The following is a 27,286-nucleotide window of genomic DNA, read 5'->3' on the forward strand; positions in this document are numbered from 1 at the left end:
TAAATATTACTTAAATATGGATGTGAGGGCACAAAGTCCACATATGTGGAAGATGTGATGGAGTGAAGACAGGAAGTCCAGAGGGAGCCCTATATCTCTTCCTGACCCCCACTGAGGAAGCTGAGTAAAATGTCCAAGTCCAAGCAACCTCACATACACCTCAGGCATTTCAACCACTGAGGTAAGAAATCCTCCCCTCCTTTGCTTACACTCATGTAAGTCAATTAACTCATGTATTTATTTCCTGGCTGTCATCAATGTTCTGACAGATCCTTAATTTTTTTTAATATAAATTTACTTATTTATTCTTTAATTTTTGGCTGCATTGGGTCTTCGCTGCTGCATGCGGGTTTTCTCTAGTTGCTGAGAGCAGGGGCTACTCTTTGCTGCGGTGCATGGGCTTCTCATTGCAGTGGCTTCTCTTACTGTGGAGCACAGGCTCTAGGCACGTGGGCTTCAGTAGTTGTGGCACACGGGCTTCAGTAGTTTTGGCTTGCGGGCTCTAGAGTGCAGGCTCAGTAGTTGTGGGGCATGGGTTTAGTTGCTCTGTGGCATGTGGGATCTTCCTGGACCAGGGCTTGAACCCGTGTCCCCTGCATTGGCAGGCAGATTCTTAACCACTGCGCCACCAGGGAAGCCCCGGATCCTTAATTTTTAAAAATATCCAAAAGTAGACACCATGCCCTGCTCATTCTTTTGCTTTTAATCTGGTGTGGTTATAGAGTAGGAATCCAATTTCTTTAAACATCAATGCTCAAATACTCTTTTTTGCCATTCACATTCTGGTTTGTTTTATTACTTTCTTATTTTCCAAAAGTTTATCAGGCAAGAGAAAGATGTACTTGTTCATGCATAGGTAAACTATGTGCCAAATATATCAACCAATCCATTTTATTAAGTCGGTTATCAGTTAATCCCTTTGGTGAACAGAATGCATAATGATACAATGGGACTAACTTTTAATTTTGATTTTTATACTAGATTAAATAGTAGAAAGTTATGGAACACATGACAATGGACCTACAAAAGCAAAGAACAGCTTATGTAAATAGAAAAAAATAGGCTCATAAACAAGTATTTTTATAATAAGTGTTCTGCCGTTAGAGTTGCAAATCATGAGCACACTGTGTTTATAAATTTTGCATTATTTTTCTAGAAAAATTCTAAGGAGTTAAATCGAAGTTTCCAAGTCCATCTGATTTCTTAATATAAAAATCAATTGCAGCAGTTTTCTAATCTATTTTTTTAAAAAGCTTCATTGATCAACTACAAATAGAGTAAAAGCCATCATTAAATACATCCCCAGGCGTTACATATTCAGACTTCATGATCACGGATCAGCTGGTAGGACCTATTTATTACAAAGGCTTGAGGATGTCTGAAGGATCTACCAAAACAGATTTCCTTTCCGAGAGCAGAGGCCCCTTCTCCAGGTGAAATTGCCCAGACACCCTTCCTATAGAGGTCCCTCCAGGCCATTGTTTTGGATAATCTTAGCATACTCCTTGGCTGACGTGTGAGGCACTTGGCGTCTTGCTGGATCTTCAAAATCAACGTGGAAGAGACCAAACCGGCTACTGTACCCGTGGGTCCACTCAAGTTGTCCAGAAAAGACCAGGCACAATATATTTAAAGATTGACTTTATCAAGTTGGATAGCTAAAATTACAAAAACAAAAAATTACCATTTCCCCAAAGGTTTTATGAGAACACAAAATCACTGATGACCAGTGTAGATGGGTGTCCTTCTCCTGCAGAGGATCACAGTGGGAACAGAAAAAGCCTTGTCTCAATCCCCTTTTTAAATTTCCTGTTTTAACCAAGCAAGGGCTTCATTCAAGAAGTTAATTTACATGCCTTTTTATTTGTTGCCCCCCCTTCTTTAGATTGGGGAGCTCTTTAATCTCTGAATTTCAACCAAGGTCCAAGAATATAATAGGCCCCAATTAATTTTTATTAAAATTGTAAATAAATGAATAAATAAATTATGACAGTGAAAAAAGAAGTTAAATTACATAATTCTAAATATTTGGTTATTCATTCATTATTACATTCATTTTACTCATTGTCTTTTACTCAGTACACATCTTTTCAACACCTACTATTCTTCAGACATGAAGAAACACACACACACAGAGTTTCTCCCTAGTACCCTAGAAATGTATTCAGTAAAAATACTACCCAGATTCTAAATACAGCTTCAAGATAATCAAGAAAGCCCATTGGTAAACTGGAAAAAAGTGATAGAAACACAGCTGAGGAAGTCCCAGTACTTACCTTGTGACCAAACTGAGGTATATCTTATAATTCTGGAAATAGAATCTCCAAAATGAAAAGGATCAGCACAGGTTCTGGCTGTGCCTTTATCCTAGACTGAGTAGGCACAGAAATGCCATAGCATCTTCTCTACCCCACATCTAAACTCAGAGTAGTGCTTAAGCCCTAAGAGCCAAAGCACTAGACCACCTCCCCTCCAAATGCATATATGCACAAACACAATATTCTATATAATTTCATCTGTGGATGCCCCAGACACCATCCGTGGACTCCGTATTAAGACGCCAAAGTGTGGAGAATTCTTTAAGTAGTTTTACACTAATTTCTCTCTTTTAGTCAGGGAATTGAGCTCATTTTTTAATTAGTATTTTAAGTTTGGCAAAACCTTTAGGTTTCATGAATCTTTGCATTGAGCATTTTCTTTTTTTAAAACCATAGCAAGTAAACCTTATCTATGGGATGTACTTAAATCTGTTTCATGGTGCAGAAATTAAATTAAAAGGCAAGTTTTCTTTATAAGGTAGACATAATCCTAAATAAGTTAGGTGAAAATGAACATTTATATAATAAATCTAATTTTATTGGGGCTTTCTTTCAATGTAAATGACTCTTCTAGCTTCAGCAAACCAAGATCCACTTTTTAATTTTTTCTGCTATAAAACTGTATTTTTCAGGTCTCTCAAAATTACTACACCCATATACTATTACACATGTGTTGATTGCCAAATCTTACAATTTTTTTAACTATGGATAGTCCATAGACAAATGGATTTTTTTTTTACTATGGATATTCTGAAGACAAATGGAATTACTTTTAGTATGGATATTCTATAGAAAAATGGAATTTTTTTTTTTTTTTTACTATGGATAGTCCATCGACAAAAGTTTTCTGACAGGTTAATTGATGCATAAGCCCTCTACCTTTGTGCATGGAGGCATACAAAGTGCTTTACTTAGAGAATGCCCTGTGAATGGCCTCAAGGCACAAATTAAACCAAACTGGATTGATTCTTTTTAAATAAAGTCTTATTGGAAAATGAAATATATACCATTCAAGCACACCAAGCTTTACAGGAGTTAAAACACTTACTCGGTATTCCTTCTCCCACTTGACCACCTTGTCACATGTCTACTCCCCTCTCTTGTTAACCACAATCTGCAAAATACCAATATTTTTAAATAATCTTTTTAAATTTAATTTCTGGAAGGAATATATCTAAGAGTGAAAATGACTAAAACCAAATACCAGGCCATAAAATGGCAATCTTTTTTGACTGCCTTATAATTCAATGTGGGGACATGTGAAAATCTGCATATCTTCTTTCTCATTTGCAGAACTACTTCTCAACAAGGCAGTCTGCCAGGTATAAAGCCAAACAGTTTCTGAAAACATGCACAGTCCCACGAATCATGTACAAAAGGATTGATTCATGTGTTAAACCAGGAGATAAAAACAATGCCCTGCCTGCTTGGAAGGGAGCAAAAAGGAAATCTTGACAATTTCATTGTTAACTGCCAGGAGTTCCACAGCAGGTACTAAACGGCTTGAGTGATACTGGTGGATGTCTCTGAATTTTCATTGCAGGAACATTCAAGTAGAGAATTACCTGGTTAGGGCTGAGGAGCTAGCCTGCTGGAATCCTTCTGATGGTGCTACCACTGGTAAAAATTACAAAACCGTATCCGAACCTGCATGCTTCTCCTGTTCCTACCTCCTCAAGAACAGAAAGAGACCATCATCACATTTCTTGTCACCATGATTTATGGGGTCCCAAATCTTAGTAGGGAAAAAACATTTCTGTGAATTCACTCTCTTTCTTTAAGCAGAGTTGCGGGCAAAGTAAACACAGACTGACAGGAACTGCAGATGTGTACAAAGTACACGGGGATGAATATGATACCCATCCCGGGGTCAGAGTTTGGTTTTGGAATAAAAGGTCAGTAGGAAAGATCTCACAGTCAGCAGGTTGAATTTAAAGATGCAAGGAGAAAACTATCTAAGACTTATTAATATACTATATCCTTCAGCTGTTCTCTTTATCAGAAATCCATGTCAGTGTTGTACTATACACACACACATACACACACACATACTTATGCATGTACACATACATTTACTGCCCTGTGTTGGCCAAACTGAAAAGGTTGAGGAAACAGTCCTTCACCAGACTGTTCTCACTGCATGCTCAGTTTCAATTTTTTGCTAGAAGAACTCTCAGAACTCACAGAAACCTCTTATAGTCACAGTTATGGTGTATTACAGCAAAGGATACATAATAATATAAGCCAAAGGAAAAGACACATAGGTCAGAAATTGATGTCTTCAAACACAAAGTTTACATTGTCTTTTTCCCTAGGAGTCAGGAAAAGTTGTCCTCCTGGTGTTGACATGTGACAACACACACAGAGTATTGCCAACCAGAGAAGGTCACCTGAGCTTTGATGTCCAGAGTTTTTATAGGGACTTTGTTACATTGGCATGACTGATTGATTGCCCATGTGGATGTCTCAATCCCCAGGTCAAGTGACAGCATGTGACCCAAAGTCCCTCGCTCAGTCACGTGATTGGTCTTCCTAATGTGACTAGCACTCACCCTAAACAAGGACATTCATCAGGTTGGAATAGATTATTTTCTCCCATAAGCTAAGGGCAAAGGCCAATCCATGCTTTGGGCAAAACCAAACCCTTTACTACACACACACATATGAACACACACATTTTAGAAACACCTTATTTCATGGTATTGGGCAAATTCCTCTCAATTTACTGACTTAATGAGGTGTCGTGATTATGCCTCTGTCTATCATGTTAGAAAGGGCTAGAAATGGGGCACTCAGCATCAGTAGGATTTATTTCCCCACAGTTTATAAACATAGATAATCTGTGTTTTCAAGATTGCCTAGGACTTATATAAGACATCCATGAATGTGACATAACTATGAAGCTATAAAACATACCACTAATCCACAGACCCAAGCTGCCAGGACATGAAACAGTGGAAAGGTCCAGGACAGTGTAAAAGGCAGCACCTCACAAAAAAAAAAAAAAAGAGAGAGAGAGAGAAAGTGAGAGATAAACCACCATGAATGGATAAGAAGAAAAATTATAGGCCTTTAACTCATGACTCTGGGGGTGAGTTGGACATCAGGCAGGGCCCAGGAGCGACCTGACTGCGAGACTACTTTCCTCCTGAGACATCTCTGTGCTGCTCTTTTTAAAGGCATTTCTTGGTTGATTAGAAACATGTTTCCATCAGACCATTTTAGGTTCAACTGTTTAGTGCCCAAGAGAATAAATCTAAAACTTCTCATCCAGAGAAAGGCAACAGTCAGGCCTTCAAGTTCAGGTCACTGCAGATATTTACCAAGACAGTTCACTTATTCATTGAACAAATGTTCATTAACTGTCTCCTATGTGCTGGGTACTGTTCTGGCTCTGAGGTTACAGCATAAGAGCTGTGTGGCTGACAAGGTCTTGGTGCTCTGGTCTGGTATCAGGCCTGAGCCTCTGAGGTGGGAGAGCCAAGTTCCAGACATTGAACCACCAGAGACCTCCTGGCCCCACGTAATATCAATCAGCAAGAGCTCTGCCAGAGATCTCCGTCTCAACGGTAAGACCCAGATCCACCCAACCAAAAACAAGCTCCAGTGCTGGACATCCCATGCTGAACAACTAGCAAGACAGGAACACAACCCTACCCATTAGCAGAGAGACTGCCTAAAATCATACTAAGTTCACAGACATGCCCAAAACACACCACCAGACGTGGCCCTGCCCACCAGAAAGACAAGATCCAGGCCCCAACCACCAGAACACAGGCACCAGTCCTCTCCATCAGGAAGGCTACACAAGCCAGTGAACCAACTTCACCCTCAGGGGGCAGACAAAAAAAAATGGGAACTATGAATGTGCAGCCTGGAAAAAGGAGACCCCAAACACAATAAGGTAAACAAAATGAGAAGACAAAGAAATATGCAGCAGATGAAGGAACAAGGTAAAAACCCACCACACCAAACAAATGAAGAGGAAATAGGTAGTCTACATGAAAAAGAATTCAGAATAATGATAGTAAAGATGACTCAAAATCTCAGAAACACAATGAAGAAAATAAAGAAATGGTTAGCAAGGACCTAGAAGAACTAAAGAGCAAACAAACAATGATGAACAACACAATTACTGAAATTAAAAATTCTCTAGAAGGACTCAATAGCAGAATAACTGAGGCAGCAGAACGGATAAGTGACCTGGAAGATAGAATAGTGGAAATAACTACCACAGAGCAGAATAAAGATAAAAGAATGAAAAGAATTGAGGACAGTCTCAGAGACCTTTGGGACAACATTAAACACACCAACATTCAAATTATAAGGGTCCCAGAAGAGGAAGAGAAAAAGAAAGGGTCTGAGAAAATATTTGAAGAGGTTAGAGTCAAAAGCTTCCCTAACATGGGAAAGGAAATAGTCAATCAAGTCCAGGAAGTGCAGAGAGTCCCATAAAAGATAAATCCAAGGAGAAACATGCCAAAATACATATTAATCAAACTATCAAAAATTGAATACAAAGAACAAATATTAAAAGCAGCAAGGGAAAAGCAACAAATAACATCCAATGGAATCACCATAAGGTTAACACCTAATCTTTCAGCAGAAACTCTGCAAGCCATAAAGGAGTGGCAGGACATATTTAAAGTGAAGAAAGGGAAAAACCTACCACCAAGATTACTCTACCCACCAAGGATCTCATTCAGATTCGGCAGAGAAACTAAAACGTTTACAGACAAGCAAAAGTTAAGAGAATTAAGCACCACCAAACCAGCTTTAAAACAAATGCTAAAGAAATTTCTCTAGGCAGGAAACACAAGAGAAGGAAAAGACCTACAATAACAAATCCCAAACAATTAAGAAATGGTAATAGGAACATACATAGTGATAGCTACCTTAAATGTAAATGCATTAAATGCTCCAACCAAAAGACTTAGACTGGCCAAATGGTTACAAAAAAAAGACCCATACATATGCTGTCTACAAGAGACCCACTTCATGCAGAATGAAAGTGAGGGGATGGAAAAAGATATTCCATGTAAACGGAAATTAAAAGAAAGCTGGATTAGCAATTCTCATATCAGACAAGATAGACTTCAAAATAAAGACTATTACAAGAGACAAAAAGGACACTACATAATGATCAAGGGATGAATCCAAAAAGAAGATATAACAATTATAAATATTTTTGCACCCAACAGAGGAGCACCTCAATACATAAGGCAAGTGCTAACAGCCATGAAAGGGGAAATCGACTGTAACACAATAATAGTAGGGGACTTTAACACCCCATTTTCACTAATGGACAGATCATCCAAAATAAAAATAAATAAGGAAACACAAGATTTAAATGACACATTAAACAAGATGGACTTAATTGATATTTATAGGACATTCCATCCAAAAACAACAGAATACACATTCTTCTCAAGTGCTCATGGAACATTCTCCAAGATAGATCATATCTTGGGTCACAAATCAAACCTTGGTGAATTTAAGAAAATTGAAATTGTATCAGGTATTTTTTCTGAGCACAACACTATGAGACTAGATATGAAATACAGGAAAACAACTGTAAAAAATGCAAACATATGGGGACTAAACAATACACTACTAAATAACTAAGGGATCACTGAAGAAATCAAAGAGGAAATCAAAAACTACCTAGAAACAAATGAGAATGAAAACACAATGACCCAAAACCTATGGGATGCAGCAAAGGCAGTTCTAAGAGGGAAGTTTATAGCAATACAATCCTACCTCAAGAAACAAGCAAATCTCAAATAAACAGCCTAACCTTACATCTTAAGCAATTAGAGAAAGAAGAACAAAAAATTCCCAAGGTTAGCAGAAGGAAAGAAGTCATAAAAATCTGATCAGAAATAAATGAAAAAGAAATGAAGAAAACAATAACAAAGATCAAGAAAACTACAAGCTGGTTCTTTGAGAAGATAAACAAAATTGATAAACCATTAGCCAGACTCATCAAGAAAAAAAGGGAGAAGACTCAAATCAACAGACTTAGAAATGAAAAAGGAGAAGTAACAACTGACACCACAGAAATACAAAGGATCATGAGAGACTACTGCAAGCAATTATATGCCAATAAAATGGACAACCTGGAAAAAATGGACAAATTCTTAGAAAAGAACAACGTTCTGAAACTGAACCAGGAAGAAATAGAAAATATTAACAGACCAATCACTGAAATTGAAACTGTGATTTAAAAACTTCCAACAGGGCTTCCCTGGTGGCGCAGTGGTTGAGAGTCTGCCTGCTGATGCAGGGGACACAGGTTCGGCCCCGGTCCAGGAGGATCCCACATGCCGTGGAGTGGCTTGGCCCATGAGCCATGGCTGCTGAGCCTGTGCATCTGGAGCCTGTGCTCTGCAACGGGAGAGGCCACAGCAGTGAGAAACCCGCGTACCGAAAAAAAAAAAAAAAAAAAAAACTTCCAATAAACAAAAGGCCAGGACCAGATGGCTTCACAGGTGAATTCTATCAAACATTTAGACAAGAGCTAACACCTATCCTTCTCAAACTCTTCCAAAATATAGTAGACAGAGGAATACTCCCAAACTAATTCTACGAGGCCACCATCACCCTGATACCAGAACCAGATAAAGATACCACAAAAAATAGAAAGTTACAGTTCAATATCACTAATGAACATACATGCAAAAATCCTGAACAAAATATGAGCAAACAGAATCCAACAGCACATTAAAACGATCACACACCATGATCAAGTGGAGTTTACCCCAGGAATGCAAGGATTCTTCAATATATGCAAATCAATATGATACAGCATATTAACAAATTGAAGGAGAAAAACCATATGATAATCTCAATAGATGCAGTAAAACCTTTTGACAAAATTCAACACCTATTTATGCTAAAAACTCTCCAGAAAGTGGGCAGAGAGGGAAACTACCTCACCATAATAAAGGCCGTATATGAAAAACCCACAGCCAACATCGTTCTCAATGGTGAAAAACTGAAATCATTTCTACTAAGATCAGGAACAAGACAAGGTTGTACACTCTCAGCACTATTATTCAACATTGTTTTGGAAGTTTTAGCCACAGCAATCAGAGAAGAAAATGAAATAAAAACAATCAAAATTGGAAAAGAAGAAGTAAAGCTGTCACTGTTTGCAGATGACATGATACTATACATAGAGAATCCTAAGGATGCTACCAGAAAACTACTAGAGCTAATCAATGAAATTAGTAGAGTAGCAGGACACAAAACTAATGCACAGAAATCTCTGGCATTCCTATATACTAATGATGAAAAATCTGAAAGAGAAATTAAGGAAGCAATCCCATTTACCATTGAAACAAAAGAGAATAAAACACCTAGGAATAAACCTACCTAAGGAGAGAAAAGACCTGTATGTAGAAAAGTATAAGACACTGATGAAAGAAATTAAAGATGATACAAACAGATGAAGAGGTATACAACATTCTTGGATTGGAAGAATCAACATTGTGAAAATGACTCTACTACCCAAAGCAATCTACAAATTCAATGCAATCCCTAACAAAATACTAATGGCAGTTTTCACAAAACTAGAACAAAACATTTCACAATTTGTGGAAACACAAAAGACCCCAAATAGCTAAAGCAATCTTGAGAAAGAAAAACTGAGCTGGAGGAATCAGGCACCCTGACTTCAGACTTTACTACAAAGTTACAGTAATCAAGACAGTATGGTACTGGCAGAAAAACAGAAATATAGATCAATGGAACAGGAGAGAAAGCCCAGAGATAAACCCACACACATATCGTCACCTTATCTTTGTTAAAGAAGGCAAGAATATACAATGAAGAAAAGACAGGCTTTTCAATAAGTGGTGCTGGGAAAACTGGACAGCTACATGAAAGAGAATGAAATTAAAACACTCCTTAACACCATATACAAAAATAAACTCAAAATGGATTAAAGACCTAAATGTAAGGCCGGACACTATAAAACTCTTAGAGGAAAACATAGGCAGAACACTCTGTGACATAAATCACAGCAACATCCTTTTTGACCCACCTCTTAGAGAAATGAAAATAAAAATAAACAAATGGGACCTAATGAAACTTAAAAGCTTTTGCACAGCAAAGGAAACCATAAACAAGATGAAAAGACAACCCTCGTAATGGGAGAAAATATTTGCAAATGAAGCAACTGACAAATGATTAATCTCCAAAATATACAAGCAGCTCATGTAGCTCAATAGCAAAAAACAAACAAACAACCCAATCCAAAAGTGGGCAGAGGACCTAAGTAGACATTTCTCCAAAGAAGATATACAGATTGCCAACAAACACATGAAACGATGCTCAGTATCACTAACCATTAGAGAAATGCAAATAAAAACTACAATGAGATATTACCTCACACCGGTCAAAATGGCCATCATCAAAAAATCTACAAAAAATAAATGCTGGAGAGGGTGTGGAGAATAGGGTACCCTCCTGCATTGTTGGTGGGAATGTAAATTGATACAGCCACTATGGAGAACAGTATGGAGGTTCCTTAAAAAACTAAAAGTAGAACTACCATAGGACCCAGCAATCCAACTACTGGACATATACCCTGAGAAAACCATAATTTAAAAATAGTCATGTACCACAATGTTCATTGCAGCACTATTTACAATAGCCAGGACACTGAAGTAACCTAGGTGTCCATCGACAGATGAATGGATAAAGAAGATGTGGCACATATATACAATGGAATATTACTCAGCCATAAAAAGAAACGAAATTGAGTTATTTTTCATGAGGTGGATGGACCTAGTGTGTGTCATAACAGAGTGAAGTAAATCGAAAAGAGAAAAACAAATACCATATGCTATCACATATATATGGAATCTAAAAAAAAATAAAAAGAAAGAAATGGTCATGAAGAACCTAGGTGCAGGATGGGAATAAAGACGTAGACCTACTAGAGAATGGACTTGAGGACATGGGGAGGGGGAAGGGTAAGCCGCGACAAAGTGAGAGAGTGGCATGGACATATATACACTATCAAACATAAAACCAATAGCTAGTGGGAAGCAGCCACATAGTACAGGGACATCAGCTCAGTGCTTTGTGACCACCTAGAGGGGTGGGATAGGGAGGGTGGGAGGGAGGGAGACGCAAGAGGGAAGAGATATGGGGATGTATGTATATGTATAACTGATTCACTTAGTTATAAAGCAGAAACTTACACACCATTATAAAGCAATTATACTCCAATAAAGATGTTAAAAAAAAAAGTCATGTACCAGAATGTTCATTGCAGCACTATTTACAGTGGCCAAGACATGGAAGCAACCTAAGTGTCCATCAACAGATGAATGGATGAAGGAGATGTGGCACATATATACAATGGAATATTCCTCAGCCATAAAAAGAAACGAAATTGAGTTTTTTGTGGTGAGGTGGATGGACCTAGAGTCTGTCATACAGAGTGAAGTAAGTCAGAAAGGGAAAAACAAATACTGTATGCTAACATATATATATGGAATCTAAAAAAAAAAATTCTGATGAACCTAGGGGCAGGACAGAAATAAAGAGGCAGATGTAGAGAATGGACTTGAGGACATGGGGACAGGGAAGGGTAAGCTGGACGAGGTGAGAGAGAGGAATGGACATATATACACTACCAAATGTAAAATAGATAGCTAGTGGAAAGCAGCTGCATAGCACAGGGAGATCAGCTCGGTGCTTTGTGAGCACCTAGAGGGGTGGGATAGGGAGGGTGGGAGGGAGACACAAGAGGGAGGGGATATGGGGATATATATATACATATAGCTGGTTCACTTTGTAATACAGCAGAAACTAACACAACCTTGCCAAGCAATTATACGCCAATAAAGATGTTTAAAAAAAGGAAATTATAAGCCCCTAGATTTCTGTGTTCAGGTAATGGCAGATTACACTATTCAATCAAGTAATGAAAATAAGTAAACATGCTGACTAAAATTTTTTAAACATATCTTCAAAACAGTGGAAAGCTGTTAATTTCATAGGGAATTACCAGGCCAAAGTAGGAAGTGGGAACTGAGATTCGTGGGCATGGCAGCTATTTTTGCCTGATGGAATTTTCCAGTCTTAGGAAATCAGAAACTTTTTCTATTTTCTGGGGTGAGAATAAGTGTCAAAGAAATCTACTATGAGACCCCACACTCAGAAAACTAAGATCCCGAAAGACTAAACCCTGAGTGTAAGTGTGAGCCAGAAGAATACCAGTCACTGGAAAGTCTTAAGTCACATGGTGGTTCAGAAAATGTTAAGTCTGGATCTTGGATTGAGGTGATCCCAGACTAACAGTACCCAGATACTGGAAAGATACACATTCAAATTCTTTCTAAAGGGAGATACCTATATTCTAAACCTCAAATTATTATTACAAACATTTTAAAGTATAATCATCAGCACATGTATGACCATACAGACTGCTGCAAAATAATGACATAAAAAAATCACCAGAATCAACAGACAATAAGAAACAAACCCAGAATGATCTCAGTTATTAGAATTGTCAGACAGACTATAAGATAACCATATTCATTATGTTTAAATCATAGAGACCAACTTGGAATATCTTTTGAAAAAGAAACCTCTGCAAGATTGGGTTTGCACCTCAGGTCCAGTAGTCACTAGCTGAAGGGGACTCTAATTTCTCCTGAGTACAGTGGAGACACTAATACTTACTCCTAGGACTATTGTAAAGATGAAACAGGATAGTGTGGACCCCAGCACAATACCTAGCCCATGGTGGGTTTCTGTTCCTTTCCTCTGGCCACCCCTTAGAAGAATATAGAAGCCAAAGTAAAAATACACTTTGATGTGCCCTCTCCCCACCCCAAACATTTTGATAAAGTAGAAATTGTGTTTAATGAACATCTTCAACTGTGTAAAAGGGAAAAGGGAGTCACAGGGACAATATTCAGTCTGTGAAAGGTGACTGTAAGGACAAAGGGAGAGCTACAGGCTGTGTAAATCTGAACGCAGGGCTCTTTACATCAGTTGACAGACTCCTTTCTTTGCTCCAGGGTGACATCTCCAAGTCATTGCCTGGCTTCCTTCCTTCCTGAGCCCTGAGAAGCATTTCTAAGACCCCTGTAAAGCACTGAGTTTCTGATGTCCAAGCTCTCAAACTCGTGTGTTAGTTGAGCAGGTGCATCCTGAGATTTACTTCTCGAGCAGCAAATCCTTTCCGAGATGTGGAAAAAACTAGTAGAGTGGGTCTGAGTTGAAACCTTAAATACTATGTGGCTAGGTCAATGTCATAACAAGTCCAAAAGACAGGATGCAAAACCACCTCAGATTCAAGGTTATTGAACTAGAATGGGAACAGGTCTCAGACAGACACCAGAGTTAGGGAGAGGTCTTGGGGAATGTTCACTGAGGATCATGGAGTATCTTCTATTTGCATTAATTTGTTGCTGAATATGGAAAAAAGCAAGAAAATATAAAGACATGGAGCCAAAGCAAATGTCAAAATGATTACCAGTCCACCAAGGAATTTTCTCAAAATGTTGACTCTGACCACCTAAAGCAGTTAGATCTTGGGGCATAGCTTTAAAAAAGTTTGTTAGCCTCATCCCAAACCCACTAAAAGCAGAGTCTCTTGGGTTGTGGGTTATGGGCTAAATTATGTCCCCCATAAATCCACATGTTGAGGTCCGAACCCCTAGTACCTCAGCACATGACCTTATTTGGACATAAAGTCTTTAAAGAGGTGATTAAGTTAAAATGAGGTCATTAGGGTGGGCCCTAATCCAATATGACTGGTGTCTTCATAAGAAGAGAGTCACTAGGGGTGCATGGGCACAGAGGAAAAACCAGTGAGGACACGGTGAGAAAGTGCTTGTCTGAAAGCCAGAGACCTCAGGAGAAGTCAAACCTGCTGATACCTCAATCTTGGACTTCCAGCTTCCAGAAATGTGAGAAAATACCTTTCTGTTGTTCAAACCACCCAGTCTATGGCATTGTGTTACGGCAGTGCTTAGCAAACTAATACAGGTTGAGAACTGAGAATTTCTATTTTCAATAAACTCCCTGAGTGATTTTTATACTTAATCAAGTTTGAGGCAGATAAGCCTAGGATAAGTTCTGATGGTCAACTACGATTTTTTAAACACAGCTTGCAACCCCAGAGGCATCCCTCTGGAGGCTTATAAGTGTAAGAGAATCACCATCAGCCCCTCTCCCCAGTAGTCATAGGTAGAGGAGCTCTGTGCAGAGACACAGCTATGTGCAGGCCAAGTCACAGCACCTTTCAGGCATGAGGACCACAAGACACTAAGGGAAAGATGCTGCATGCTCAGGAATGTCAAAATGCCTTTTCATCCCACTGCTTAGTCAAAGCCCACACTTATCCCAGTGGATCATGAGAAATCCTCTCAGTTCACCATGTGTAATGGCTTGATTGGAGGCTCCTCTAAAAGATTTGTCCATCCAAAACCTGTGAATGTGTCCTTATTTGGAAAAAGGGCCCTTGCAAATGTAAGTGAAGGAGCTCAAGATGAGATCATCCTGCATAATGGTGAGTCCTAAATCCAATGACAAGTGTCCCTACAAGATAGGAGAAGGAGAGAAGATATACAAGGAAGAAGGCAATGTGAAGACAGAGGTAGAGACCGGAGTGATCTGCCTACAAGCCAAGGAATGCCAAGGAAGCCACCAGAAGCTGAGGGGGGCATGGAACATATTCTCCCTCAGAGCCTCCAAAAGGAACCAATCCTACTGATAAGCCTTCATTTCAGACTTCTGGTCTCCAGAACTCTGAGAGAGTAAATTTCTGCTGTTTAAGACACCAAGTTTGTGGTAATTTGTTACAGTAGCCACAGGAACGAGACGGACCAGATTCTTTGGTGTGGATGCCAACCGGGCTCCAAGTCCCAAACCACCCATCTGAACAGGCTGAGTGCTTATACTAGTCTCTATCAAGGCTTGCAAAGCTGGAGAGAGAAAGCCTTCCAGGGACACAGTTTGAAGTCAATTTTCTGGCAATTGCCCCCCACACTAACTGAGACGCTCTGAGTCTGGTGCAAGTGCACAAGAGCACTACAACTGGAGGACAGCTTTAGCTGTATAAGAGTTCCTAAAAGAGAACTGGCACGCCTGCTGTTTCCCCTTTCTTTCAAAAAAATAAAATAAAACAACATCAGGAAGATTTAAACATAGAAAATGCACAATAAGCCTACCCCCCTAACAACTCCAGGTGAATATCAGTGGCTGGACAGCATCTGTGAAAATGCCCAAATAATCCCAAAGCAGGAGGCCCCACCGGCACATGGGAAAACCCAGAAGCAAAAACTATGACTCTCTGAAAAGAGAGTCTTTGAAAAGCAAAGGCTAATGTATAAATATTTTATAGGAAAATGGCAATTAACCAGAAATGAGCTGTAAAGTTTTCTTAATTATCTGTATCATTCCTATTACTTACATTAGATTGGGGGAAGGGGGGTGGAAGCTGTAAATAGCAGATGAAAGATATCATATAAAATCGTATTTTTATTTAATTATAAAGCTGATTGGAGGATAGGTACACATTCATTGTCATCTTCTATAATTTCTACATCAATATTATTTTTATGGTTACTTCTGCTACAGTGGGAAGTTCTTATTAGAACCAAAGTTCTCAGCAAATAAATCTGTCTTCTACCAGAAAATCTTCCTTCCTTGCCCCATTCCCTCCTTTTCTCCCTTCCTTCCTTTCTTTCCTTCCGAGACTTACTTTTTCCTTCTGTAAAATGGGGGCAATAGCATCTTCTTCCTAGGATTGTTGGGGATATTAAATAAATTAATACATATAAAGCTCTATGAATAATGCCTAGTTTATAGTAAACACTCAGTATACACTGCTTGTTGGTACTGTTGTTCTTGTTATTTCTCTCAGAGTCTGGAAGGGCAATGAATGAAATCTGTTTTTTCTCTTCTTCCCATCTGGCTCCAAACAGATTTCAGAGGGTGTACAGTCAGCACAAAGTGCTCAGTGCTGAGAACTAGAGAAATCAGGGCATCAAGGGAAAGTGCAGCATCTGGGGCAGGGTTTGTGCTCAGTCAGAAAGGGTCAGTTGTGGGTCATGAAAAATAAATTACTAAAGACAAGGATCTTGGGGTGAGGCTGCCAGGAACACCGAGTGTTGCTGAAGCCTCCCTGCCCTGGGGCACTCAGAGCTGGGAATGGCATAACTTAAGGTTTCTGGGATCCTGCATCCATCCTACACGTATTCAATAAATATATATTGTGCTACAAATTGGGACTATAATGGTGAGCAAAATAAGTGGCCTCTCTTTTTGAAGAGCTTAACAGCTTATATGGAAGATATATCTTAATCAAATTACCACCCTGTGAGCCTTTAATTACAATCCGTGAAAAACATTATGAAAAGAAAGACATGGGAACTGTGGGTAATAACAGCATATTAGTTAACATTTATTGAGCACTCAGGTACCACTTTACGGGTTTCATGTATGCATTAATTCATTTAATCTTTACAGTAAATCTGTGAGTTAGATGGATATTACCATTGTCTCCATTTTACAGAGAAGGGAAGGGATCACAGAGAGCAAATATCAGGTCAGTAGGAGCGTTGAGACTGGAACTCAGGCAGGATACCAGCAGAGCCTGTATGCCAAGCCAGGACACTATACTGAATCGTTTGTTTCTTTGTTTGTTTGTATGTTTTGCTTACAACTCCAAGATTTTTTTTTAATTTTTAAAAATTTTTATACACTTTTTAAAGGTTACTTTCAACTCCAAGTTTTTTTTTAATTTTTAAAAAATTTTATACACTTTTTAAAGGTTACTTTCCATTTGTAGTTATTACAAAATATTGGCTATATTCCCTGTGTTGTACAATACATCCTTGTAGCCTGTCTTATACCCAATAATTTGTACCTCCCACTCTTCCACCCCTACATTTCCCCTCCCCCCATTGGTAACCACTAGTTTGTTCTCTATATCTATAAGTCTGCTTCTTTTTTTGTTATATTCACTAGTTTGTTGTAATTTTTGGATTCCACATGTAAGTGATATCATACAAAATTTGTCTTTCTCTGCCTTATTTCACTTAGCATATGCCCTCCAAGTCTATCCATGTTGCTGCAAATGGCAAAGTTTTGTTCTTTTTTATTGGCTTAGTAGTATTCCCTTGTGTGTGTGTATATGTGTGTGTGTGTGTGTATATATATATACACACACACACACACACATATATACACACACACCCCACATCTTCTTTATCCATTCATCTGTTGATGGACACTTAGATTGCTTCCATACTTTGGCAATTCTTTGGCAATTGTAAATAATGCTTCTATGAACATTGGGGTGCATGTATCTTTTCAAATTAGTGTTTTTGTCTTTTTCAGATATATACCCAGGAGTAGAATTGCTGGGTCATATGGTAGCAAGACTGTGGAGAAAAGAGAACCCCTTTACACTGTTGGCGGGAATGTAAGTTAGTGCAGCCACTGCAGAAAACAGTATGGAGATTTCTCAGAAAACTAAAAATAGAACTACTATATTGAGTCTTGACAACATGCTGTAGTGAAAGATCTATCTAAGTCAGCAAGAGAATGGGGTAAATGGAACAGTTTCCTACAGTGAACTAGAGCTCAGAGCCCAAGGATTAGTTGGAGTTATTGAATGCTACCAGCCAGGGTTCTTTCTTACTTGTAAGTAACAGAAGCTGACCTTGACAGATGAAGCAAAAAAGGTGTCAAGCTGGAAAACTTGGCTCAAACAAAGCTTTCAGAAACAGTGCCCAAAAGCATACCACGGAACTGGTGGGTGGAAGAAACTTCCTTAACTGCTAATGACCTAATGGGCACTAAGTCCCATAGTTCATGTTGCTGTCAAAACCCAACTTTCTTGCAGCCACACAGCCACAAGCATCTCAACTACTTCTGAACCAGAAACTAGACTTTATAACCACTGTCATTCTCAAAAGCTGGATACCTCTGTTGCTATCCTCACCAGCACGTGATAGGTTCTGCCTTCTTCAAGCTGTTTACTTTCAGGTTAAATTCTCACATGAGTCAGTCTGATTGGTGGAGACTACATCACATGTGCATGCCCTTACTCCAAAGAAACCTGGGGAATGTCATTCTCTACCTTGACTAGACACAGCTCTTAAGACTGGCTATTCCTCAAATGTAGCAAGTGTATTCAATAAGTGTTAAGCAGTCAGAAAACCTGACAGATGTCCACTTCACTAAATGAAGAAGAATAAGAAAATCCAAGAAAAATAAACAACATATGTCAAAGATCAGGCATGGGAAAGTTCACAGCACATTTAAGGAATTTAAAGAATATAGTTCAATGGATCATAAAGAATTATCAGGAACTCATTGAAACGGAGACTGGAATGGTGGTTACCAAGGGCTGGGGAGTGGGGGAAATAGGGAGACATTGCTCAAAGGGTACAAAATTACAGTTATAAAATGAATAAGTTTGCAGGATCCAACGTACAGTATGGTAATGTCAGTTAACAATACTGTCTTATGAGATTGAAAGTTGCTAAGAGAGTAGATCTTAAATGTTCTTGTCACAAAAAAAGAAATAATAATTATGTAAGGTGATGGAGGGTTTAGCTAATGCTATGGTGGGAATTATATCACAATACATAAGTGTGTCAAATCAACATGTTGTATACCTTAAAGTTACACAATGTTGTATGTCATTGTATCTCAAAAAAGCTGTAGGGAAAAAATAATTAGAGAGAAAGAGAACACGCACTCCAGGAGGCAGGGTTTGAGACATGCAGGGCCTTATAAAGATTTTAATCTTTATCTCAACAGCAATGAAAAGTCATGGAAGGAGTTAAGCAAGGGAGTGAGTTTAGCTAATTTGCATTTTTAGAAGAGAACTGTGACCTCTGTGGAGAATAGACTTGAGTGGAATCCAAGAGAGCATTTAGGAGTGATTGCAGTAAACCATGAGGGAGATGATAGGGGCTCGGTCTGGGTTGGCATAAGTGAAGACAAAGAATCAGATGGATTCAATAGATACTCAGATAAAATCAACAGGACTGAACAATTTATTGGAAATTAGTGGTGAAGGAGCTAAGGTAATAAAGTTAGCACAATTTAATGGATAGTATTGTCAGTCTCTAAGTTAGGAAATATTGGGCATAGACAAGTTTTGGAGAAAAGGCAGGGAAGATAATGAATCAAGCTTTGGTTATGATGACATTAAGGTGCTTCTTTGACCTCTAAATGAAAAGTTCAACAGGTAGTTGGACAGACAAATTAAAGAGCTCAAAGTAGGGTCTGACATGGAAATGTAAATTTTGGAGTCATCATGTAAAGATGGTAATTGAAATCATGGCTGTTGAATAGAATTTAGAGAATAAGAAAACAAGACTTGGTACAAGCCTCATGTTATCCCAACATTTAAAGATAAGCTGGAAAGAGAGATTGATGAGGAGGGCCAGAAATGCCCCATGTCCTTGACCTGATACAACCATAGGTGACACTTTCTGTGGATGTAATTTGACCAAAGTCACACAACTAAAAGGGGAGAATTTGGAAATGAATACTAAAACTGTCTGCCTCCAAAGTCCATTATCCTTCTATAAGAATAACATGGAAACATTGCAAATCAAGAAAGTTTGCACATCTAGGACTGTGGGTGACACGCAAGGGTCAAAGCCACTATGGGAATCACATGGCCAGAGCATAAAAAGCATGTGGAGAGCATAAAGCTGGGGGTGACACCTGTAGCACTGACTCCTTAAGAGCAAAAATCTAGTGCTTGTAATGTAGGGAAAATTCTCAAGTCTCCTCCACTGCTTTTATAATCCTCTTATATCTCTCCAGGGAAAATTCAAGATCAAAACCAAAAAACTAGCACCACTGAGAAAGAGAAGTACTCAGTAATTGGTCCAAGTTTTTCTGGGGTGAGTTTTTTGTTTGTTTGTTTGTTTGTTTGTGGTACGCGGGCCTCTCACTGTTGTGGCCTCTCCCGTTGTGGAGCACAGGCTCCGGACGCGCAGGCTCAGCAGCCATGGCTCACGGGCCCAGCCGCTCTGTGGCATGTGGGATCTTCCCGGACCGGGGCACGGACCCGCATCCCCTGCATCGGCAGGCGGACTCTCAACCACTGCACCACCAGGGAAGCCCAGGGGGTGAGAGTTTTAAAAGGGATCACCTTATGGAGTTATAGCCTGCATGAGTAGGGGGTCTCTCCTTCATGTACTTTGAAGTCAGAGCGGTCAGATGGCACAGATTCTTTCCCCCTGGAGCACACTTGGCCAATGTTCAGATTCTGTTCAAAGTCTCTCTTTTCGCTACTTGAAAACAGAGTTTCTGGGCTTGCTTAGGCCCAGGACAGAGGCAGACTTGTGGGGTGGGGAGAGTGGGCAGGGAGCACTGGGAACGCACTCTCTCCTGCTGTCTGTTGCACTGCTTCCATTTCCTAGGGTGTGGAACAGTCGTGTGTTCTTATTTTTATCCTATTAGAAGGATAAGTTCAGAGATGCTCAGACAAATTTAGGGGAAATTATGGCCTTTTCAGCCTATTTTAACACTGGGTTTTAGACTAACTCTAACCCACCTCTACTTAGGCAAAAACTATGTCATGTGGCTCAGCTTAGCTCATTAGGCTTCTAAAAAGAATTGGGGCCACAACCTAATTTGGTTCATGGATCCTCTGGTCAAATACTATATGATGACACCAAAATTTATATCTCTAGCTCTAGCATCTCTCTTACCTGCAAGATCTATATATAATTCATGACTTTACTTCTGCTCTTGTGATCTAAATGACATTTAAAATTGAATGGGTGTATTTGTACACTAATGTTTGAAGCAGCATTGTTCACAATAGTCAAATGATGGAAACAATGCAAATGTCCATCATTGGATGAATGGATAAACAAGATGTGGTGTATACCTACAATGGAATATTATTCAATATTTTTAAAAATTAAAATTTTGATACATTCTACAACATGGATGAATGTTGAAGACAGGCTAAGTAAAACAAGCCAAACTTAGAAGACACATACTGTATGATTCCCCTTATATAAAGCACCTAGAATGTCAAGTTCACAAAGGCAAAAAGTAGAATAATGGTTACAAGGGATGGTGGGGAGGAGTGACAGGGAGTTTAATAGGTACAACAGGAATATGAAAAAGTTCTGGAGATAGATGGAGATCATGGTTGCACAACAAGGTGAACTGTAAATTTAAATTTATTTTAAAATTTTAAAATAAATAAATAAAATTTAACATATATAAAATAGAACTCTTGATGTATAACCCATTCCTCAAACCTGCCCCCACTCTATTTTCGAATCTCAAAAAATGGCATCACTCAGTTCTTCACACCAAACGCCTAGACGTCATGCCTGCTTCTCCCTTTTCCATATCCTTTTCACCTGCCCATCTGTAACAGGCTCTCCCTCCACCCACCTCTTGATCCCTCTACACCACTACAATAGCTTCCCTACTAGTCTCCCTGCCACAACGCTTGCAAACAATGTAGCCAGAAAGTGTAAATCTTCGAAAAACCAATTTACCTTATGTCCTTTTCTAATTCCCCCACTTAAGGGCTTCCTATTTCACTTAGTGCAAAATTTTAAATCCTTATCTGACCATTAAGGTCCTACATGATCAGGCTTCTGCACAGCTCTCCCCCGTCCTCTCCTTCCTGCTCTCCACTGGCCATTCTCTAGGCACACTGGGCTTCTTTCGCTTCCTAAAATGTACTGAGCTGTTTTCCATTTTACTACATTTACACAGACTTCCCTTCTGCTTGAATCACTCCTCTCTGTCTTTACCTTATGGCTTATTTCCATTCAGGTCTTGATTCAAGTTTACCTCCATAAGAGGTCTTTTTTGATGCCTCTATTTATATTCCCAACTACCTCATTCTGTCTCATATTATCCTGTACTGTTTTCTTTGTGGCCCTATTATTAAGTGAAATTGCCTTGTTCATGTACTTATTTTTTATTATTGATCCTACCTGGAAGACTGAAAATCCCATGAGAAAAAAAGGGACCTTGTCTGTCTATTCTTTTCAATATTCCTAACCCTGAGAATAGTACTTAACACAGAGAAGATGCTAAATAAGTACTTGTTGAAGGAATGAAGGAGAAAGGGAAATGAGGAAGGGAAAAAGATATGGGAGGAAGAGAGAAGAAGGAAGGAAGAAAGGAAGGAAGAAAGGAAGGAAGGAAGGAAGGGAGGAAGGGAGGATGGGAGGGAGGGAGGGAGGGAGGGAGGAAGGAAGAGAGGAAGGAAGGGAAAAAGGGAGGAAGGGAGTCATCTTAATATAATCTTAATAGGACTCTGGTCTCACTATTCCCATCTGGGTATCAGAATCATATTATCTTCAGACTGAACCGCCAAGATGTCAATGCCATTGATTCCAAGTCCCCATCCAACACCTGAATCCCTGCTACTGCACTGCTGGATGTTCCTGTCCCACGGGAAACCAGCCTCTGCTTCCATTCCCAACCTGGCTATTCCAACTCTCTAGCCATTCAGACCTAAGATTCCCCATCACTTTCCACTGGCCTCTCTTCTCTGACATTTCCCAAAAGCTTCTCTGCTGTCTCAGCTGCTACTACCACACTTCACTTCTGATTACCAATATCTCTCAAGGAACCCTTTATTTGGCCCTTGGCTGTATTTCTGGGGTACTCTTCTTGAGTGTTTTCCCCTTCTTGAGAATTATCACTGTAAGTGCTCAGTGCTCTTGAGCAATGTCACTACACTCTCCTGGACACAGACTAAGCTTGAGTGGTGGCTCCCTGGTCCCAGAAGCCCCTAGGGTATCATAGTAGAGCTTCAGAAGAAAACATCTCTCATCAAATGACCTTTTCCCTAGGCCTGAGGTACACACTTCGGAATAGCTATTATTTTTTAGATCATAAGAATGCTGATCTACTTGTATATAGAACTAGCCTATTTCTAATAACTCAGTGACCTAAGAACAGCCCTCAAAAAAAGTAGCTGTTTCCCCAGATAGAAATATCAGAGTCCGGTATTTCTATACACAGGTGAAAGGCTAAGTTCTATATTCTAGGGCTCTAGAGGTGGAAAAATAGGCACCATGGGTAAATAAAAAATGGTATAGCTGCATGTGAGAGCAAAAGAAAAATATGTAGTTTTGCTCTAAAACTAATTTAGGGCTCTAGAATTGCAATTTGTCCAACTGTATTCTGAATAAATGGACTAGTGTTAGTACTTCATTCTTAGTTTCTTTCTTTAATTCCTCCCTTATATCCACAAAATACTTTATACTACATAGCATCTACTATATACAAGTTATTGTCTTAGGCATAGTGATTCTCATTTGTGGGGGCGAGGTGGTATGGAACCTAATGCAGACCTTGCCCTCAAGATGAAATACAAGAGCAAAGACCCCATATAGTTTCTCTGTTATGTGCATTCACTCAACACTGTTATCTTCCCTTTTGTAACATGAATAAGACATGCAATTAACTATTTGTTCAGTGTCTGTCTTCTACTCCAGACTCTAAGCTCCATGAGGGCAGGAAGCACATGGATCTTATATTCCCAAAACTTAGCACAGTGGCTGGTGAAGGATAATTGTCAATAAATACTGTTTAAATGAGTGAATAACTACAAATAGATACAGAATACCAAACATAATGTTAGCAAGATGAGAGTAGAGAAAAGGTCATTCTCAAGAAGGCAAGATTATTTACTTGGCCAAGATGACAAAATTCAACTCCAAATTCACCTTGTCCAAATAAAGAGAAAGAAATACCTCCTTCCAATATGATCAACTCACTGCACATTTTGGTTGCTGGAATATTTTTCTGTGGTCACTTGACTTCAGGACTATGTCTCTTGTCAGTTACTAGTATTTCCATACCTATACAATAAATGTTGAATAAATTACATTAAATACCCCTTAAAAAGCCATTCTCAGAGGAGTTAAAGTCTCCTTTTGTTAATGACAAAGGGAGAGAAAGCAAGTGTTAGCATTCTCCACACCATAATAATACCACAAAAACACAAGTGCTTGCGTTTGGTGGCCACTGTAATTGCTCAGAGTTGAGGGATACAGGAAAGTGAGCAACAGAGAGTTGGGAAGAAAGAGCAGTGGCACATCTTTAAAATGCTACCGTGTACGGTTTCATATTGCTGGCACCAAGTTCAAGCCCAGGTGGATACACCTCAGCCAGACTGCCTGTCCTGGCCTATTGTATAAGTCTCACTCGTCTGCTTTTTAAGGACAAAGAAGGACACTGCTTGGTGATGTGGCCACAAGCTGTTCAGGGAAGAGACTTTGCTCAGCACATTTCAGCTCCTGAGCAAGGCTGGGCTCACTTCAGAGAGGCACATAAAATAAATAATCATGCAAAAGCATATTCGTTCTGATAGGCCTCTGACAGCTGCTCCGAGAGGTAGGTGCTTGCAAGCCCATCTTTCAACAATGAACTGACCCAAAGATCCAGGAAAGCTCCAGACAGGACCATATGGCCTGGAATAAAAGCATATTTCAAACTCTGTTTATTATGCATATCTTTCCAAGGTTCACTACTCGGTGATGAAACATTGCACCTGCAAGGCTTTAATAAGCTTCCTAAGCAAGTACAATTATAAAATCCAGGAACCTGAAGAGTTTGTCTTCTCTTACACCCACTCATGCACTGCCCACCAATGACTTCTCTCATTCTTTTTAATTAAATAGGTTTGCAGTATTTTTTAAGCTGCAATCAATACTTATTCAGAAAATAAAACTTCTTACAGACCTCAGAGTGAGGGCCATGAAATATATCTCTGCCTAAATTCTAGGGACTCCAACATTATTGCCTATTGAACCCTCCAGTCTGCCCGAAAATAAAAGCAGCAGTTTAATCATGCAGCCCCTCAAAGACAGTAGAGCACTTGACATGAATTGAGGTAGGGCTTCATTCATCAGCAATGGCCAGAGCAGAGGGGGCAGGAACAGTTTCCCTTCACAAGTGAGCCCTGTGACTCCACAACTGATCCAAATATTTGAAAAGTCAAATTTGTTCATTATTCACTCAACAAATATCCACGGAGCAGCTATTATGTGCCAGACTCCAGGCAGGGTGTGGTGATTCAGAGATGGATAGCATATAGTTTCTGCCCTCAGGAGGTGATGGTCTCATTGGGAAGACAGATCCAAAGAGAACTGGTTGGAGAATACGAAGAGACACTGGCGGCACAAAGAAGAGGTGACTTAGCTCTCCTGGGAAGTTCACGAACAGCTTTCCAGAGGAACAGGCATTTGAATCAAAACTTGAAAGATAACTATGAGTTCACTAGCTACCAAGTAAGTGAAGGTTGGAACTTTGTCCATGTGTCAATTTTAATGGCCTCTCCCAAGGCCACCAGCAAGGTGATAACAGTTTGAGGCCCAGAGTCCTGTTTCTATCTCTGCCTCTAATTAACCTATGCATGAATAAAACGTGTGTGTCTGAGATTGATCATGTGGTCTAATGACGGGTTTGGAATGGGTGATCTTTATAGGTCTGTATGGCATTAGAATCTCTCCAGGGTTCTTTCCAAACTAAAAGTCTACATGAAACTAATAGTCTACCCCAAAATAGTACACAGTGAGACATTTTAGGATTTTAGGAATGGATTTTATGTAAGGCGCTTAGCCTAATCATTACGCAGAGTGTTAGAGTGATTGAGTTTTGACTGCTAAGATCACATCTTATTCCATTTGATCACATGGGGCCTATGGATTTGTATCCTAGAAGGATTATATCATACAGACTTTAAAATAAAGAATGTAAAGCTAACGATGGTAGATGATATAAACATTTTTACTCTGGGATTACATGGTAGACCTGAAGTCATATGAAAAAAGTAACTAGCTTCCTAGAGGTATGATGATGCCATCAGTAATTGCAAGAAGATGAGCTTCTTTAACCAGGGCTTGTTATTTGACAAGTGGATAGAGGGCAAAAAAGAGAGAAAGATGGAGGGAAGAAGGGAGAGAGGAGAGGAATAAAGGAGAGAGGAGGCAAAGAGGAAGAGCAGAGGCAAGAGGAAAGGAGGGAAAGAGGGAAGGAGGAAGGACCAACAATTAACAGTATCCCTAAACTGTTGTTATCTCCAGGCTCTCAGCAATGATTCACAAATATATAGCCAGGGCATTAGGTTTCAAGCCTTTTCAGACTCAAGGAGAAGAACAGAGGATTATCAAAGATGACACCTGATACTGTCCAGGCACAAAAGAAAAGGAACAGCTATGATTTATTGCTTAAAACCATGCTGTTCACAACAATTCTTGAAGACTGATGCTATTCTGTCCATTATATGAACACAGAAAATGAATTGCAGGGAAAGTAGATGTGTTCAAGGTGATAAGAGAACAGGTAACAGAGAAAAGATTAAAACCCAGCTCTCTGCCTCCAAAATCCATGTTCTTCCCAAGATTCTATCTTGTCCTCTTCCTGATTCATCTTCATGAACATTCACACCCCTGCTTAGGAAGTAGAAAATAGCCATTTTTTTCTCTATTTTACTTACGCTTTGAAAGACTGCTGATCACAGCCGTGTAGGTGACCATAGCAGATGAAGTATCAAAGGAATTCTGGACAGGTGCCTGACACTGAGCATGTGACTGGCTTGGGCCAGGCAACCAATGTCTCTTCATTTGACCTCTCTGTCTCTCATATATCAGTTAATCATTTCTGGTTTTGAGTATTAAAAAAAAAAATTCCTAAGCGGCATCAGCAGAAACACAGAAAGTGTAGAGAATATGCATGGGAATAGAAACCCTTTTATTTTACTGTGAACTGTATGGCAAAGAAAATCATCAATCCAGGAGAGAATGGGGTCAACAGAGTTTTGTTTTTCTCTTGCTTATGCCAGAACTCTACAAGTCTTTGAACTCCATTGTTTTTCTTGATGATTTTTTTCTTTATTTGGATGATAATAAATCCACTCTTTTATGAGCTACTTCACTGAGGTCAAGAAACCCTACAGACCACCTCTCCCCCCT

The 27,286-nt window shown here is 39.4% G+C and overlaps 1 pseudogene; it reads right to left on the reverse strand.

Annotated features, from left to right (window-relative positions):
- Window positions 1-1,456: 1,456 nt before the first annotated feature.
- LOC132479675 (cytosolic beta-glucosidase-like) overlaps window positions 1,457-27,286 on the reverse strand; it is a 166,193-nt pseudogene continuing 140,363 nt past the window's right edge.

Source organism: Mesoplodon densirostris, chromosome 1 (assembly GCF_025265405.1).
Source record: "Mesoplodon densirostris isolate mMesDen1 chromosome 1, mMesDen1 primary haplotype, whole genome shotgun sequence".
In the NCBI taxonomy this organism is placed as follows: Eukaryota; Metazoa; Chordata; class Mammalia; order Artiodactyla; family Ziphiidae; genus Mesoplodon; species Mesoplodon densirostris.